The sequence below is a fragment of the Amblyomma maculatum genome, chromosome 5 (assembly GCF_055883805.1).
Source record: "Amblyomma maculatum isolate TAMU_Amacu chromosome 5, ASM5588380v1, whole genome shotgun sequence".
In the NCBI taxonomy this organism is placed as follows: Eukaryota; Metazoa; Arthropoda; class Arachnida; order Ixodida; family Ixodidae; genus Amblyomma; species Amblyomma maculatum.
In genome coordinates, this window is record NC_139348.1 from 78,887,829 (window position 1) to 78,900,785 (window position 12,957).

The 12,957-nt window shown below is 43.1% G+C and overlaps 1 long non-coding RNA gene across 1 annotated transcript; it reads left to right on the forward strand.

The window, feature by feature from the left end:
- The first annotated feature begins 610 nt into the window (after window positions 1-610).
- On the forward strand, window positions 611-11,054 carry LOC146188553 (uncharacterized). Its single transcript, XR_014707228.1, has 3 exons — window positions 611-648; window positions 4,429-4,520; window positions 10,907-11,054. It is a non-coding gene; the product is annotated as an uncharacterized LOC146188553 (long non-coding RNA).
- Window positions 11,055-12,957: the final 1,903 nt, after the last annotated feature.

The following is a 12,957-nucleotide window of genomic DNA, read 5'->3' on the forward strand; positions in this document are numbered from 1 at the left end:
ACCACCTTTTCGGTTAACATCGCGAACCGAAGCGCCAAGCTCGGGTTCACGCATGCATTGCAGCACTCGAGCAGACGACCTTCGCAGCTACCGGAAGTGTGTCAGTGACGTAGTGGGCGTCGAGGCTGCAGCCAATGGCAGCCTGTCGTGGCCTGTCACTCTGGGACTGGTGACGTAGGAAATCACGGCATAATAGTACCAAATTTCGCCGCCACGCGGAAATGGCGCATCCCGCGAATTTCAAAAAACGCTGTTTTTAAAAATTAATAACAAATCGCTGGATTTTTTCCGATGAGTTTTACTTTGAACGAATGCTCGGAAGCATTTGTTCTGCGCGTTGAAAACGTTTGTCAGTGGCCTTTCTAGCCGTTTCATGCCCCCTTTAAGTACCACAGCTTGCTATTGAAAATAATGTTCAAATTGCATTCTTCATTATACCATTAGTCTCTTACATTCCTCCAGGCCTCTTATTGATGAATGACTGCTGCTTGTTAAAAGCTAGGAATCAGCTCTAAATTGTTTGTGTTTAAGCAGTTAAACCTCATTTTTGAAAAAAAAAAAAAGAATTATGGTGTTTCTTTTTTGTATAATAGAAGCCAGGAAAACGAAAGGGAGAGACAGCATCTTAGGCTGGAATTAGATCAAAAGGTAAGCAACTACATGTTTTTGGCTATGTTGAAGTAGTTAGAAGGCTTATCTATGCATAACTCATATTGAATAAAAAATCGTCATTGGCAATTTAAATACACTTTTGCAATATTATGATCCTCCACATAAATAAGAGTTAAAATCAGTCAAAAATTTCTTTTTGTGTCTACTGGAGAAAGGAATGGCTTGTTTGCAATTTTAATGGCCTGGGAATGCAGCATCATATTATGCATGTAGGGATCACACAGCCTCAGCTCTCTGTGTCAATTTCTACAGGTCATGTTACAGCTAATGATTACTTTTGTAAATGGGGAAGGATTTTCACGGTACAATTGAGTGTCACAATTAAAGACCTGTGATCAATCATTACATGGCACTCTCTGGCACATTAAATGATTGGCATGGTGCATGTGCAGAATTAGACATATGATGAGGAATGTTTTTCAATGCCTGTCCCAGTCCTATCTGCCATCACTGCAAATTTGTGACTGCCTGCAACCCAGTATTGATTTCAAAGCTCTGGCTTGACTTAGAAAGGGGTCCATTCACAGCTGGTTATTGCTATGTCTTGAAGCCGGTTAACCATTGGAGGGCCTGTCCAAGAGTGCACTGTCTTAGCTCAGCGAAACTAACAATAAACGAACACGCAGCGCAGTGCTAATACAGTGGAACCCCACTATAGTAAACTCGGATATAGTAAAATGAAACTGAAGTCCCAGTTCCTCTTCCATAAGTGACATCTTTTGCCTAAATGGTAAAAACATTTTTGGTAGCGATCAGTTGTCGTAAAGTGCACCTGGCCACGGGGATGTACTTCCCTTGAAATTACATCACTGCACACGCACTACTTAGAATCGAAGGGCAGATATAAAAAAAATCAAAAAATGCAAAACTGCTTTTTTAATGGCTTTACCATCAGGCTCACCAACACTAAGGAGCCAACTTTACATAAGCCTTAGAACCGTGAAGGAAAGAATGCAGTGCATAGGATAAAAAAGTAAAGTTGGCTATGAATATCGAAGGAAGGTGGTGCAGTTCACTCAGAAGTAAAAGAGCGAAAAGCGTCGCAAGAAGTAGGGAAAGAAAGAAATTTCCGAGCTGCAGGGCGAAACACAAGGGAGCGATGGCAAGAAATGTAGGCGCGGCATGTTCAGCTTTGCTGTGCTTGACTGTCACATACATTTCTCATCTATTGCCTTTTAAATGCCCTAAACAGTGGAGCGCAATGCCGTGTACATTCAAGGCTTTGGTTTCACATGAAATCACTCAGTTGAACAATAATAGAGTAGAACGTTGAGCTAGTTGGTGTAACATCTTGGAAGGCGGCAGCAGAGCAGGGGAACAAAACCGAAGAAGCGCACACAGACACAAGGACAACGCTGCACTGACAACTATATTGATCTGAACCCGCGCATCTTTTCTCCCTTCACTTTACCTCTGCAGCTAACTTATTCCTTATCTTTAACATCCTGCCAACAAGCGTAATCTAATTCCTTTTTCAACAGTACCACTGAAGGCGTGGTAACACACTGGTCTTCCGAGCTCCTGATTGCACGTGCTTCGAAAATTTCCCTTGTTAACCTGTCCTTATTCCTTCTCAAAACCTTCACATTGTGAAGGTCAGCTGGACATTTTTGGTCTTTGCAAATACAAATAAAGCAGCCTCTGCAGTGCACTGCGAGGTTGGTGTCTGACTTCTCCGATATTGCTGCAGCATGCTCTCTAATTTTGTCATTAATGAATCTTCCTGTTTGTCCAATGTACTGCTTGATGTAGGTTTTTTTTTTTTAGCGCAAACAAAGACAAAGGCGAGACGTTCGCGCTAAAAAAAAAACCCTACATCAAGATGAACTACCAACTCGTCCAGCAGGAAGTTTTAATCAATGTATTGCTTCCCACAATGTAAGGGAATGTGGTAGACAATCCCCTGTATACAATCGGAGTACCTTGTCTGGTGCGCAGTTTGGCATCTAGACTTAAACTCCTGGTTATTCACTCGAGCAAACTTGCCTTTGGCTCTGTTTTATGTCGCAGGACACAATCCAGATGCCATGTCTGTGTCCAATCTTCATCAAATTATGGGTCAATCCATGAGTATATGGTAACACTGACCACTTATTTCTTTGTTTAAAGAAATATTGTAAAGGGCATCCTCGGAAAGAGGAGCCGTCCAAGCTTACTTTGCGTGCGCCTTTACTGCTGATTCTGATCACATGTCGGTGGCAGCACTTTGCAAAGTGTGGAGGCCACGTGCTCCTGTGTTCTATCTTATATTGCTTCTAGCTGTATTATGTCGCATAATTACATGCCAAAGTTATTGGCACGAGCGCAAGACTGCCTGTCTTGTTTGCGTGATAGAAAAAGTTATGCGTTCACATAATCTTTACTGTGCTGGAAAGGAGCAGACATTTTCTGCCAGCCAAATAGTCTGTCTCATCATCATTATCATCATTCTTTTCTATCCCTTAAAGGCCCCAAGTGGGGTATTACATTGGGGGGGGGGGGATCGATAACATATGTATCAGCGGTCAGGAAATGAAAAACGAGAACAGGCACTACAATGCAGTAATACAACAGCAATACAAGAATACCATAAATTGTACCTGAGCACAATTCAAAACTCCTAAAACAGACTATGGCAGTATAAGAGCAAAAACAAATGCAACATAGACCACAATCACATAAACTCGAAAGAATAAAAATTGCACAGAAAGGAAACCATTGTAGTTGTTCGTTTAGATCGGCAGCAAGTATAGCCGTAAATTTAAATGTCATGCTTGGAGGCTATTGATTCGGATAATTTATTCCATGCTGCAATTGGTCTAGGAAAAAAGGACCTGTTGAAAGCATCAGTGTGACCATGAAGACGCTGAACGCTCATTGAATTATAATGGCAACAAGAAGTGCCTAGTGGCAACTCTAAGAGCAAGTTTGGTCAATGAGGACAAAGTTGTGCAATTTTCCGTCAGAATTTCCAGTGGGTGAAGGTCAAGGGAGGCTTTGATACCAGTTATGTAATCCAAATAATGTGCGCTAAAATGTTGTTATCTGAGCACTGTTGCGATACAGTGCTTGTCGTTCAGACTTAGCACTGTATGCGACTACTTTTTAGAGTACAAACATTTTCGTTGAATTGGGAACCAGAAATCTTGCATCTAGAAAGAAAAGTGAAAATTTTCTTGGGCTCACTCATTCAGAATGCACCTTGAATATTTTAATCTGAGTGCTCGCTGTGTCTGTTTCATCTGAGGCAGTTGAGACCATTGCGCATTATTTGGAGCAAGTGAGTCCATATAACCGAGCAGCTGGCGGGTGCGTATGTAGGCACACCTTCTTCCTGTAGGTATTGCTTTATGTACACTGGAATATGGACACTGCCTCCTTGCATTCCAATCTTATAGTTGGTGCTGTGCAGTGGTAGCTCAATCGGCGTTGGTTGTACAATACATAGCTGCCTTTTGTGGTGCCACCTCAAGGACGATTTCTAAACTCTGCAAGTGATACCTTTCTGATTATGTCTGCAGACCTTGTGCAGGAGCAAATGAAAAAAAAAAAAAGGTTATTTTCTAAGGCCCAGACAAAGGAAAATAAGTTTTACTCAGTAGCATTGTTGGTTGCTGCACGACATAGTGCAAATGATTTCTAGCTGAGTAGCATCTTTGTGTTGCTCTGTGCTGTCGGTAGCTAAATAAGTTTGCGAAATTTAAACTTCACCCATCTGAAGCTCCGATGTGCAGTGTTGCTCATGTTTTCTTTCTGTAACGTTCTGTTGTTTTATAGAGTTGCCAGAACTTGTTGACGTCTTCAATACTTCTGGGATGGCTGGTGCAGCAGCAGGAAATACTGGAGGTACTGAGTGTTTTGGCTGTCCTGTAAGTGTTGATCAACTGTTGCAATGAAAATTAAGTTAACCTGTAGCCCTTTATAAGAGGCACCTATTCTGCATTATTTTTTTATACCCGTTGCTAAGCATGATTCTCTCAGAAAGTACTGTGTGTCAAGTTGGGTAGTGTAAATGCCTCATTAGGGCACTGAAAATTGACCTGACAGAGCTGCACAGTCTAAGCAGTAAGAAATCTAATCATCCCAGATACACCTTCAGTTTTACTATGAACAGAAGAGTTTAACATCAAGTCTAAACAATGTTTGTTGCGCTGTTGGGACCATGAAGGTGGCACATTTATTAGATCAAAGTAGGGGATTCACTTGTAGGATGAAAGAGCACTGAACAAGTGTAGAGGGGGAGCCTCAGTTAGCAAGCCGAGCCAACATTTCGACAAGGGGACTTGTTTTCGTCTGGGCAGCACAATTACTGGTGGAGGTTTTAAATACGGTTTTGCTTCCGAAGAAGAAAAGCTAGGGGGGGGGGGGGAGAGAAAGAAGCAGGGCGAGAAGTGAAAGAGTGTTTCCTTGGGTATGAATTTCTATGAGCATGGAACCAGTGCTTTCATCATCACATGAAAAAAAAAAAGAAAAGCAGCAGCAGCAAGAAAATCTAATATGCAAAGTAAACAATTGTCAGCACCTAAAGCAGGTTCGATGCTGACACGTGTTTCTTGAAAGGGGACAGGTAGAACGAAAGGAAGATGGTTTACCCGGTATGAAGAAGTACTGAACAAGGGTAAAAGGGGTATGCCTCAGTTCACAGGTCGAGCCAACGTTTCGACAAGTGGACTTGTTTTCGTCTGGGCAAAGTGATTATCACTGGCTTATGCTTTAAATATGCTTTTGCTTCCGAAGAAGAAAAGTTTAGGAGGGGAAAGTGGGTGAGAAGAAAGTAGGTGAAGGATTGTGGAGGGGAGGATGGGTGAGAAGGAAGTAGGTCATGCAGTGAAAAAATAAAAAAATCTTCAGTATGTATTTCTCAGCCTGGAACCAGGGATCTTGTGGTGGCCTGCAAAAGAAGTAAAAGCAGCATACCAGGAAAAACTACAATACCGGGTAGATGATTTGTCCCCACTTAAGAGGGTTTGGTGCAGATACACCTTACAAAGGGACAGGCTTTGTAAAGGGCCCTGATAAGGAATATATCTAAGGGGGCCAATTCTTAAAACTTTCTGCAAAGCTGGTAGTGGTGGTGGGGGGGGGGGGGTTAGTACAAAGTCACAGGATAACTGCACAGTGAACCACAAATGACATGCAAAAGAAAAAGTTTGAGGACAAACTCAAGCAACAAGTTATAGGGGGGAAATGTGTTTGGAGAAGCATGTACAGCTTATGCTATTGCAGAAGGGAATAGAGTGTACATGCGTTGTGAATAAATTGTACAATTAACGCTATGTGGGATTGTTTCCCCGAATAGTTATGTTGCATAGAGAATATACTTAAGGGATTCTCTTAAGTGGTGACTAATCATCTACCCGGTATTGTAGTTTTTCCTGGTATGCTGCTTTTACTTCATTTGCTGGCCACAGGATCCCTGGTTCCAGGCTGAGAAATACATACTGAAGATGTTTTTTTTTGTTCACTCCATGACCTACTTTCTTCTCATCTTCTCACCCATCCTCCCCTCCCCACTCCTTCACCTGCTTTATTCTCACCCACTTTCACCTCCACAGCTTTTCTTCTTTGGAAGCAACAGCGTATTTAAACCCCTGCCACTGATGATCGCTTTGCCCAGACGAAGACAAGTCCGCTTGTCGAAACGTTGGCTCGACCTGCCAACTGAGATGTACCCCTTTTACATTTTAGGAAACGTAGCGCAAAGAAGACAAGGACAAATGCAAACGCACCAACTCACCCAATTCAGCATTCTTGTACCCCTTTTACCCTTGTTCAGTGCTCCTTCATACATTGAAAGGGACAAGCATTCCAAAGGGACCTGATGAGCAATACAGCTAGCTGCATGGGAACAGCTATCAAGAGGTTTTGGAAAGGGGAGAGAAGGACAAAAAAAATTAAAATAACAAATCAGAGTATACTATACCTGCCAAGCATGGCATTATCTGATAGGATTCAAGGGGGAACCAAAGTAAGAAGTAATGAGAAACGAACATGTTTGAAAAAACACTTGGAGCTTTTGCTATTACAGGAGGGGGGCGGGGATACAGAGTATGTACATATGCTATGAATAAACTGTACTATTTACACTTTATGGGATTGTTGTCATGACTAGTTGTGGCAGAGAGGAAATATATTTAAGGAATACTAATGCTTCTTTCAAGATATTGTTGCAAGATAACGACAACGAAGTGTTTCCTTCACTTGCCTCTTGGAAGGGACAAGGAGATGACAACAAAGTTGGCCTGGTTCCATGTTGCTGCTCGCGGCTATGCTTGTTGAGGCTGTTGTAAATATACTGTAAATACATAGAGTTTCCACGTAACAATATTTGCTCCTGTTGGTTCCAATCTTCTAAATGTATGGATTAGATATGCCACCCTATATTTTGTGTCCCTTGAAGATTTAAAGCCCAACATGGAGAATAAATAAATAAATTTCAATAACCTTACGGCCCATCTGATTGAAAGGCTGGGAAGCTGCTTTTCGGAGGTTTTTGCCTGTGTCTGCCCGATGTTCATTTACCCTTCTGTTCATTGATTGCCCAGCCTCTTTCGGACAAGTTCAGAGCCATAATTGAAAACCTGCTTGAAAAGCCATGCCCTTTGCTGACTGCAAATATCGCTCTGTAGGATGAGCAAATGAATGCGCTTCCTCGAATGCGATGGGCAAAGCACTGATGCGTGGGGTGCAGCACAGATGTCCGCACAGCTTCTCCGCACCTCCAGTTCCCCCAATCTACTGCATGTAACACACTGCTCCCCTGCAAGTTCACCATCGTCTGGGGAAGCCATCGCGCAGGGCAAGCCACGAAACTTTCGCTTACCAGTGACGACTTGAAATCTGCCCATGCCACAAAAGTGTAATGCGAGGATCAATTACAGTACTGGTACCGGCAGCTGATCAGAGTTATCAAAGCTTATGCTACGCCGCACGTTCAGACTATAAGGATGGTCGACTCTGGCAAAAAAAAGAAAGAAAGAAAAAAAAAAAACAGATCTGCCGCTCCAAGCGGCCTGGAGTAGAAGTTGCAGTGAAGGCATGTCGTGAATGTGGCAGTTAGTCTTACCGCCATATTCACGACTGCGCCTTCACTCTAACTTCTACTCCAAGCGGCCCCCGAGGCCCGTTTTTCGTTTCAGAAAACAACCTCCACTCGAATAACTCCCACAGTGGCAGAGATAACTCGACTTTTCTCAAGAATCTCTAGTCCGCAGTGCCGCTGCCTTGGCGCCGCTCCTCGACCACTCCACTTGTAAACACTGAGGACATCACATCGTTTGCTCGCTGTGTGGACTTTGTTCTACCGGTATATCAATACCAAACTTCACGAAAGTGGATATGACGAGGATGCACCAAACCTTTCTCTAAAGCATTGGCTGAAAGTGACAGCGACCCAGGACATCTGGCACGTTATAGTTTTACAGGTGTGGCCGTAGCCTCTTGCTGCCCGTGCCGAGCTTTTATAACTGTGATCAGCCGCCGGTACCAGTACTGTAATTGATTATCGCATTATGCGTCTGTGGTGTGGGTACATTTCAAGTCGTTGCCGATGAAGTGAACAACTTTTCGGAGCCTACTGAGTGCAGAGTTGAGGCGCGCATTTCACGGTTAATGGTGGGCTTGCTTGCAGGTGGACTCGAGCTGTGGGGGAGGCGCACTCCTTCCATAGCTCGCCTTGTCTGATGAACGGCGGCAAACTTGTCGTGGGGGAACAGCATGCCACATGCAGTAAGCTGGGGTGCACCGAAGGCGCGGTGGGGCTGTGCGGACATCTGTGCTGCACCCCACGCATCAATGGCTTGCCTGTCACCTGAGGGTACGTAATGCGTCTTCGGACGCGCGGCACTGTCGAGGGAGTGCATTGGTGTGCTTGTCCTACGGAAGGATATTCGCTGCCAGCGAAGGCATTCTCTTCAAGCACATTTTCAGTTAGGGCTCCGAATTCAGTGTGTATGCGCTGAAACGCACTGTGAAGCAGCATGCAGGTTTTCACCGTTTGCCCCCGAGCCCTCTGAAGGCCAAAGCCATGTTCATAGAAAGTGCCGGCTTTTACTTTTTTTTTTTTCAAATGTATTTTGATGTCTGTCAAAGCATGGCAATAAAAAAAAGGCAAAGCAGCAAAGGACGAGAACATCTCGCACCAAACAAATAAACTGAAGTATTTACACCATTTCTCAAAGCATATGTCATGTACTGAGTAAACTCTGTCACCAGCAGCGACTGTTGCCAGGCGCAAAAGCATTTTTGGTCGTTTTTCACAGCCACCCTTTTCATCTAGCCCGCAAAACAAGTTCCACTATGCTCTTAACATCGAACTTGCTTGCGAAGGTTGTTGAAGACTCAACATGAAAAACTAAGCGTGCTACTTTAGCACACAGTTTTCGGGCCAAAAGTACGCCTTAATTTCATCCCCATACGCCATTTGCGCTGCTTCGAGTAGAAAGAGAACTTGTCAGAGGAAATGCCGAGTTGGATTCATGAATCCTAATTGGCCCTGAAGTGGAGGAGTGGCTGTTTTCTCCACTCCAAGCACTGGTGGTAGAGCGTCGAGTCGAGGCACGTTTACAATATGGGCGCTAGTTTGCATTCATGTGAGAAAACCATTGAGAACTTATAGTGCAAGTATCAAACTGAACTTGGTGGTCTATATTGCTGAGACTTTAAGTTTGCACATCCCATTCCTATTATACCTGCAATGCAGTTGCAGGCTTTCAGGCACCGTTAAAACATTCACAGCGCCAATTGGTTTCGTATTGAGTGGGAGCACCCATTTCATGGCAGTTGTATCAACACATGAAGCTCATGATAATTTTTGATGGCAATGTTTGTTCCTCCAGCCGTCAGTCAGGATTTTAATTGAGATGTCCCAAGTTCGGTCAAAAGGTTTTCTGTGGGTAAAATTAATGGTAGAGCACCTGTTGGGAGCAGCTTGGCTCCACACAGAAAATTTCAACTGTACTGATATTTTGAGGTATGCAATTGTATGTTACCAAAGCTTTACTTGTTTCGTTTGCTGTTTCTTCCAAATTCGCTTGTATTATAGTCAGAAATGCATGCATTCAAGAATAAGCGGAAAGGGAAGGGTTTGAAAACTTGGGTTTTGTATTTTCTGCACCGCTAAAAGACAAACTGTTCATGCAGTGAAGTTCGTAATATAAGTGTTTTTTTTTATATAAATGCTGCTGTGTAAAAACAAAATTTCGTTGTAAATTAGGATGGATTAGGGCGGACGTTAAGAAGCGGCAGATTTGTTTTTCTTGTTTTTTTGCCAGAGTCGACCGTCCTTGTCGTCTGAACGTGCGGAGTAGCATAAGCTATGGTGGATGCGAATGTTAAGAAGCGGCACATTTATCTTTTTTTTTTTTGCGAGAGTTGTCCATTCTTGCATTTATAAATCAACGAAAGCATGCGGTCAGCTGTGATCATGACACCGGCTTTTAGAAGGGCGGTACTGGTATATCTAACCTGGCCAGATTCGGGCTGCATTTGAGAATTTTATTCACGTATTTTGCGTAAATAGGGGCTGCCATATTTGTTACAGCTTACAGTATTTATTATTTTGTTGCAGTATTTGATTGTTTTAAATGTTAAAAAGAGGGCTTTAATTCGTGTCTTGTTTCCTTCCTCTTCAGTTCATGCGATGTCAAAATTTCCCCACTTACCTTACTCTATGGTCCAGAGTTTTTTGCGTCACAAATTCAACAATGCAGCGAGTGCATTGAAGAAAGCAAGTAAAGAATCATAAACAGGAAGGGTCAGGGTTCAGGCTAGTGGGTAATCTACATGAGGTTCCATAGCGCACATTAAAGAAGGGACAGAACACGAGCGCTCGTGTTCGGTCCTTTCTTTGATGCACGCTATGGAACCTCATGAATAAACGGGAAGTATGTTTCATTTCTCATTCTCTGATAAAAAAAAAATATGCTTCCAAGATTCTAACCCGCACTCCTTTATTCTGAAAAATGGAACTATTATATTCATGTCAGGATCAGATAAAAAAACAGAATGCCCCATTGTGGTTTCCATTACAGGTTGGTGGCTTTGCCATAGTCTACATTTCAAATACGGCGTTTCAGACATTGCGGTTTCCAACTCCAGCTCAGCTTTTTTACTTTTGTTTTGTCATCATTCATAACCATGTTAAGAAGGAACGAACCATCTGGTTTCTAAAGCTAGTTCTTGTAGCAGTATATGATTGTTAATTGGAATGTTAAAAAGCCTACTTTAATTTGTGTCTTGTTTTCTTCCTTTTCAGTCCACGTTGCGTCCAAAGTTTGGAACCTATCCAGATCTGCGGTCCGGACTTTCTACTTGCTTTCGTTTAGCACGAGATCAGTGTTTTGTTACTCTATATATTGGTGTATTGTAGCACTGTTTCTTGAAAATTAAACTCTGTAAATAGATATTGAGTGGCATAGGCGTATTTCCTTTCCATGGACTGTATTGTGATTTAATGTGTGATATGATATGGCCGAAATTGTTTGCTGCGAGTACTATGAAAGACCCCATAGTGGAGGGGTTTGGAAATTTCGACCACCTGGAGTTCTTTAATGTGCACTGACATTGCACAGCACTCAGGCGCCTTGCTTTCCACCTCCACCGAAAAGTTGCTGCTGCGGCCGGGATTCGATCCCACATCCTCGGGCACAGAAGTCTTGCACCCTAACCACAGCACCACCACGGTGGGTCATTGTACTCAAATGCTTCAAATAAAGATATAAAGAAAGTTGTGTCACATATATTCAGACTGGGTGGTAAAATACAGGGACGGAAATAACGGTAAGTTAGCTTAAGTAACATTGACTTTTGAAAACTGTCAACCAAGGAGCATGAAAAAGGGTCATGACAATGGACACAAATGTCGCATTGAGGTGTTTGTCGGTATTGCCCTTCATTTATGTTTCTCGGTAGCTAGTTTTCAAAATGTCGGACGTATTTTCAGCATTTGGCAGCTATATTTTTGGTGCATTTTTGCAACATTTTTGTAATGCATCAAAAATATGAGCGCATCACATTTTTCATGTATTTTTAGTGCATTCCGAGAATGGTATAAATTTATGCTTTTAGTATATTATTAGTATATTTTTCTTGGTTTGGAAAATATAACTGCAACATATTTGTAATGCTCCAAAAAATATGAGCGCATCCTATTTTTCATATATTTTTAACCCATTCCAAGGGTACTTTCTGCCAGCATGAAAAATAGGTCAAGTACATTAGTAATACTTTCAAAGTACATTGTCAGTCTATTGGTGGAAGATTTTGTGAACCCTGCCAAGCTGAAGAAAGTACATTTTCAGTATGTTAGAAATATGCTCAATAGGCAAAAAGCATATTTTAAACATATTTATATTAAGATATGCAGTGTTGTACTCCTAGTATATTTATAACATATTTGTATGGCATTGGGACAAAAAAATGCGAAATTAATACGAAATAAATACAATGCGTTTGAAGTACATTTTTAGTGTGCCTGTTTTTTGCTAAGGGAACCTATGTGGCCTGTGTTACCACGCCGCAATCTACCATTATCTCCGCCGCCACGGTGCGCGCCTCCTCCCCCACTGCAGCGGAAGAAACAGCGATAGCGCTGGCCATCGCTAAGCCGCGTGCGTGTAAAGTCCTCAATGACTCAAAAAGAGCAATTCTAAATTTCTTGGCAGGCTACATCTGCCTTCCTGCGGCACGCATCCTGCGCGGCTGCACTCGCAACCACCTAAATCTACCTAGTTTGGGTACCCGCCCACGCGGCCAAATGTGGAAAAAATGGGGCTGACCAACTTGCCCGACGATTATTAATCCGGGCGGTTGGTCTCAAGCCTCCAGACGCACTCGCTGAAGCCCCCCAGATTACACAAAGAGACGCGACGCCTTTTCCCACCTCCCCACCCCGACCTCGACCGAGCACAAGTCACCCTGATCCGCAGATTACAGACACACACAATTATTAGTCACTCCAAGCTATCACTAGTTAGTAACGAGGAATGCGACCCCAGATTTCAAATTGCAACAACGGAGAACCCGCCACTCAGGCGCACATCCTCTGGGGATGCGAAAATAACCCTCCCCGAAGGACCCTCCTGCCTGCTAATAATAATAATAATAATAATAATTGGTTCAGAGGAAGGGAAAGGCGCAGTACCACTACGGCCCCCCTTTCTCTCTATCCACTTTCACTCCCACCTTCATCCCTTCCCTTACGGCGCGGTTCAGGTGTCCACAGAGCAAGTGTGACAGATACTGCGCCTTTCCCTTCCTATGAACCAACCAACCAACCTCTCACACTTGTTGCTGTGGACACCTGAA